The following is a 6,655-nucleotide window of genomic DNA, read 5'->3' on the forward strand; positions in this document are numbered from 1 at the left end:
AAATACTGTTTTCCCGCCGTGAGAGTTGATGATAACTTCACATGGACGCTGGTCAATATAAATGAATAGGAGGAGAGACGTAGCAATCTCACAATTTCAGGGGGTGCGTGCAGAGTAGGGTGACCAGATGTCCCGCTTTGCGCGGGACTGCACAGCATTTTCACGACTTTTGGTGCGTCCCGCAAATTGAGACGATGTCCCGCATATTTCATTTTGATTGGCTAAAACGCTTTTCTAAAATCAGATTTATCCAACGGCTATCATCACGGAGCTGTGTTTGCTGTCAATCAAACTGTAAGACACGGCGGGTGCTGGTCAAGTGTTAACCAATGAGAGTAACTCACTCACACACACACCGCCGTGGCCCCGCCAAACAACAACAATAAAAGTCAATAACGCAGGCGACGCAGCAGGTTATGGAAAATGGAGGAAACTGAAACTACAGCTAAGAAAAGAAGAAGATGCACATACAACAAAGACTGGGAAGACATTTACCCGTGGGCAGCGGCGGACTGGGACTACAAATCAGCCCGGGACTCTCGACCGGCCCACCTCGGTACCGCAAATAATCACCGCTAGTACATTTTCCACGGGGGGGGGGGGGGGGGGGGGAGAGGATGTCCCACATTGTCCCACACAAACATACTCCTTGTCCCACATTTGGTTTGTTGGGACCTGGTCACCCTAGTGCAGAGCAACCTCTGATACGTAGTATATACACGTTCTCCTGGTGAGACCTGTCTTATCTTCGTAATATCTATCAAACTACAGATCCTACACATCCACTGGACGTGGATTCTGAAAGTAGAATATCCACTTATCGCTAGAAATCTAATCAAAAAGCAATATAACGGCCAAACTAGTCCGGCAGTGGCTCAGTCAGTCCGGCAGTGGCTCAGTCAGTAGGGGCTTGGATTGGGAGCCGTAGCCGGTTCAAGTCCCCGAACAGACTTAAAGTATGGAGTGTGGACTGCTACTTGGAGAGGTCCCAGTTCACCTCCTGGGCCCTGCCGTGGTGCCCTTGAGCAAGGCACCGGACAACCGGCCCCCACCCCCCCACTCCTGTTGCTCCCCGGGCGCTGTACAATAGCTGCCCACTGCTCCTAGTACTAGATTCCTGGTACTAGGATGGGTTAAAAGCAGAGAACAAATGTCACTGTGTGTGCTGTGTGCTCTGCATGTGTGACCATTAAAGAGGGTTTCATCCCTCCCAATTCTATTCTACAATTCAGATTTTCCACAAAAAATAAGTCGGGTGTCCGCCATGTTTGGGTTTTTTTCACACCGGGAAAGTTGACGATCACGTAACAGGGGCACTGATCATTAGAAATCTATAGGAAACTATAATGTAGCAATGTCACCATTTCAGATTTTTGTGAATATACTACGTTTTGCCCTGTGGACCAACGTAGCTATTACAGGGTTTTTGTGGGACTGGGTTGTAGGGTCGTTTTGGAGCTGTGGCTTCCATATGGGCTCTTCAATTAGCCGAGCTGTGGCCGGCTCTGACCTGCAGATCCACGCTTCCTAACAACGACACACCGGTTCCACTTCTTCCTTTCAAGGTGGATCATTACGATATCATGAAACAAGGTAACTGCCATTACAGCTCACAAATCCACAGGTGAACACCTATCAAACTTTCAGCCTAAAATGTGCCACTCGCTCAAACAGTCCCCCTTACCGTGTGTGTGTGTGTGTGTGTGTGTGTGTGTGTGTGTGTGTGTGTGTGTGTGTGTGTGTGTGTGTGTGTATGTGTGTGTGTATGTGTGTGTGTGTGTGTGTGTGTGGTTTGCTGTGACTATACTTGGTGAGTATGGTAGCAACCTAGACTCCCTTACTGTAGAATGCCACCCCATTTACTGGCCGCAGCCCACCTCAGCTATTTCCGTCTATTTTCATGTACATAAACCTTTCATAGTTCATATTTAGCTATATATTTTAAACTGTTTTGTTATGAAGATAAGTTTAACTGAATCAGTGTCTATGTTGTTTACTAACTAATTGCATCTTCCAGTGCCAGCTTCCGGATTTTCTTAGCTTTGATTAAATAAAACAGTATATATTCATATATTGAAACAAGTCTCTGTCCCTCAGTGAACACATCTGTGCGTCTTTTTTATTGTGACTTTAAGGGTTTGGGTAATGAGTAAAGCACAGCCTGAGGATAGTGGTGCACAGCCTGAGGATAGTGGTGCAGCACAGCCTGAGGATAGTGGTGCACAGCCTGAGGATAGTGGTGCAGCACAGCCTGAGGATAGTGATGCAGCACAGCCTGAGGATAGTGGTGCACAGCCTGAGGATAGTGGTGCACAGCCTGAGGATAGTGGTGCAGCACAGCCTGAGGATAGTGATGCAGCACAGCCTGAGGATAGTGATGCAGCCTGAGGATAGTGATGCAGCACAGCCTGAGGATAGTGGTGCAGCCTGAGGATAGTGATGCAGCACAGCCTGAGGATAGTGGTGCACAGCCTGAGGATAGTGATGCACAGCCTGAGGATAGTGGTGCACAGCCTGAGGATAGTGATGCACAGCCTGAGGATAGTGGTGCACAGCCTGAGGATAGTGGTGCACAGCCTGAGGATAGTGATGCAGCCTGAGGATAGTGGTGCAGCACAGCCTGAGGATAGTGGTGCAGCCTGAGGATAGTGATGCAGCACAGCCTGAGGATAGTGGTGCACAGCCTGAGGATAGTGATGCACAGCCTGAGGATAGTGGTGCACAGCCTGAGGATAGTGATGCAGCGCAGCCTGAGGATAGTGATGCAGCGCAGCCTGAGGATAGTGGTGCAGCGCAGCCTGAGGATAGTGGTGCAGCACAGCCTGAGGATAGTGGTGCAGCACAGCCTGAGGATAGTGGTGCAGCACAGCCTGAGGATAGTGGTGCAGCCTGAGGATAGTGATGCAGCACAGCCTGAGGATAGTGATGCACAGCCTGAGGATAGTGGTGCACAGCCTGAGGATAGTGGTGCAGCACAGCCTGAGGATAGTGGTGCAGCACAGCCTGAGGATAGTGATGCACAGCCTGAGGATAGTGATGCAGCACAGCCTGAGGATAGTGGTGCACAGCCTGAGGATAGTGATGCAGCGCAGCCTGAGGATAGTGGTGCAGCACAGCCTGAGGATAGTGGTGCACAGCCTGAGGATAGTGGTGCAGCACAGCCTGAGGATAGTGGTGCAGCACAGCCTGAGGATAGTGGTGCAGCACAGCCTGAGGATAGTGGTGCAGCACAGCCTGAGGATAGTGGTGCACAGCCTGAGGATAGTGGTGCAGCACAGCCTGAGGATAGTGGTGCACAGCCTGAGGATAGTGATGCAGCGCAGCCTGAGGATAGTGGTGCAGCACAGCCTGAGGATAGTGGTGCACAGCCTGAGGATAGTGATGCAGCGCAGCCTGAGGATAGTGGTGCAGCACAGCCTGAGGATAGTGGTGCAGCACAGCCTGAGGATAGTGGTGCACAGCCTGAGGATAGTGATTCAGCACAGCCTGAGGATAGTGGTGCAGCACAGCCTGAGGATAGTGGTGATGCACAGTCTGAGGATAGTGGTGCACAGCCTGAGGATAGTGGTGCACAGCCTGAGGATAGTGGTGCAGCACAGCCTGAGGATAGTGATGCACAGCCTGAGGATAGTGATGCAGCGCAGCCTGAGGATAGTGGTGCAGCACAGCCTGAGGATAGTGGTGCAGCACAGCCTGAGGATAGTGGTGCAGCACAGCCTGAGGATAGTGGTGCACAGCCTGAGGATAGTGGTGCACAGCCTGAGGATAGTGGTGCACAGCCTGAGGATAGTGATGCAGCGCAGCCTGAGGATAGTGGTGCAGCACAGCCTGAGGATAGTGGTGCACAGCCTGAGGATAGTGGTGCAGCACAGCCTGAGGATAGTGGTGATGCACAGCCTGAGGATAGTGGTGGTGCACAGCCTGAGGATAGTGGTGCAGCACAGCCTGAGGATAGTGATGCAGCACAGCCTGAGGATAGTGGTGGTGCACAGCCTGAGGATAGTGGTGATGCACAGCCTGAGGATAGTGGTGCAGCACAGCCTGAGGATAGTGGTGCAGCACAGCCTGAGGATAGTGGTGCACAGCCTGAGGATAGTGATGCAGCACAGCCTGAGGATAGTGGTGCAGCACAGCCTGAGGATAGTGGTGCAGCACAGCCTGAGGATAGTGGTGCAGCACAGCCTGAGGATAGTGATGCAGCACAGCCTGAGGATAGTGGTGCAGCACAGCCTGAGGATAGTGGTGCAGCACAGCCTGAGGATAGTGGTGCAGCACAGCCTGAGGATAGTGATGCAGCACAGCCTGAGGATAGTGGTGCAGCACAGCCTGAGGATAGTGGTGCAGCACAGCCGAAGCTGGATCCTGTCCATGGAACCTCACCACTGCTGAGAAGACACCAACGACCAGAGTTGTTTGACATGATGCATGATGACTGCATTGGACGGGGAGCTCCTTCCGTTCTGAGAGAACACGACTGACTTCATCACGACATGACTCATGTCATACTTGTTTGCTGAGACAGTGTACAGTTTAAGGCTTTTTCTGAAAATGACGACCTCATTAGTGTTGCAAAATCATTAGCAAACATTCAACTACAGTATCACACAAAGCTTTGAAAAGATGGCTGTGAGGATGTAGCAATTAATTAATTAGAGGTAAAATATTTAATTCACAGAGATAAAAGAAGTACAAATCTACCAAGAGGTTTAGTCCTCAGGCAAGAAAATGAAACAGCCAGAAAAGAGAGGAAAAAATGATCTGCTTCATTGACGTGAAAGACGTGACGAAACATGCCTGGACAATACAGGTTCTCAAAGAGGATAATAAGGAAGAAAAACAATATTATTCTCATTTAATAAATTCTAGAACAAACATTGCCACTACGCCAGTCAACTTGTTGCAGCACTAGAACAAAAGAATACAAAGGCATTTTTGAGGCCAGAACTCTGAGCATCCAATTGTATGTTGAAGAAAGCAAAGCGTAACCTGTCTTCTTATCTTGTAAACTCCCATGGTGTCTTGCTTTCACAAGTGTTATAAATAAAAGGAATGTCTCCTTAATGTGTCAGTTCTGCATTAAAAGATGAAGTTAATGCCTAGATCACCTAGATGGTAACTCATTAATTTAGCTACTTTGGAAGAATCCTTAATGTTATCTACATCATGACACTACGGTGCTAGATTAAAAGCCTGTTGAAAATTGAAGCCCAACCTATTTCATTCCCTGTTGGACTTGTGCCTTGTAAATGTGTCCCCTGATCTTTTCTGTCTCTACCATTGGACAGCTGAAATGACTGCACAGCTCTCTGTCGTCCTCAAAGGCACTCCTGATGAAGTCTGTGAGGACTCAAGTCATTTATAATTAATAATTTATAAGTACTGTTTGGTCTGCATTTATTGAAGAATTAAGGGGTCCTCAGCAGGGTCCAAACAGAACGCGGCTCCAGCCCATCTCCACTGCCATCGAGCGTGAAGGAGGAATCGCTCCCTGGGCGCCGTACACATGGGCGTAATTTCCACTGGGGACAGGGGCGACATGTCCCCCCCACTTTTCAAAATCCCATTTGTGTCCCCCCCACTTTTTAAATGTGTTTATTATTATTTTTTTACGCAAGCGGTCATCGTCAAGGTGGAGCGTCTGTGTGTGTGTGGCACGAGCGCATCTTGTGAGAGAGAGATAGAAAGAGAGAGAGAGGGGGTTGTTGTTAGCATTTGGTGCTAGCTCGGAGCTAACGGAGACTAGTAGCTGTTTCAACAATAAGGAGAGGGAGAGCTCTTTCCTGTCGGACTTTGAGAGACTGAGAGAGAGACAGACAAATATATAGAGAGAGAGAGACAGAGAGAGTTACGTGGGTTGTTGTTAGCATCTGGTGCTAGCCCGGAGCTAACGGAGATTAGTAGCTGTTTCAACAATAAGGAGAGGGAGAGCTCTTTCCTGTCGGACTTTGAGAGACTGAGAGAGAGACAGACACATATATAGAGAGAGAGAGACAGAGAGAGAGACTGAGAGAGAGACTGAGAGAGTTACGTGGGTTGTTGTTAGCATCTGGTGCTAGCCCGGAGCTAACGGAGATTAGAAGCTGTTTCAACAATAAGGAGAGGGAGAGCTCTCTCCTGTCGTAAAACAGGTTCACATGGATAGGATACTAGATAAGTGTGCACACTCATTATATACACTACACATTTTTCTTGGATTTGTTAACACGATAGTCCCTAATATATTTGTAGAAAGGCAGGAAATGGAATTAAATCGAGAATGTTTCATTGCGGAGGACCCCCTGTTTTGTGTCCCCCCCACTTCTCAAACCAAAGTTACACCCTTGGCCGTACATAATAATGGCAGCTCACTGCTCCTAACACTAGGATGGGTCAAATGCAGAGAAACCGTTTCGTTAATAGTACCTGTACTATGTAATGACAATAAAAGTAAAAAAATAAATACAAATAAATCAGGGACAAAATCAAACACATGTCTCATGCAGTTTCTGTTATTTGGGCTTACGTGTGCTTTGCAATTGGATTACCTAAAATACATGGCACATACGCTCAAATTCATTCAAACAGTAAGACCTGGGAAACAATACTGCTAACATTGAGAAACGCTCTACTGGTTTATACATCAGGTATTCATCAGTTAGCACTTAGTGACCTTTGC

The sequence above is a fragment of the Trematomus bernacchii genome, unplaced genomic scaffold (assembly GCF_902827165.1).
Source record: "Trematomus bernacchii unplaced genomic scaffold, fTreBer1.1, whole genome shotgun sequence".
NCBI lineage: Eukaryota > Metazoa > Chordata > Actinopteri > Perciformes > Nototheniidae > Trematomus > Trematomus bernacchii.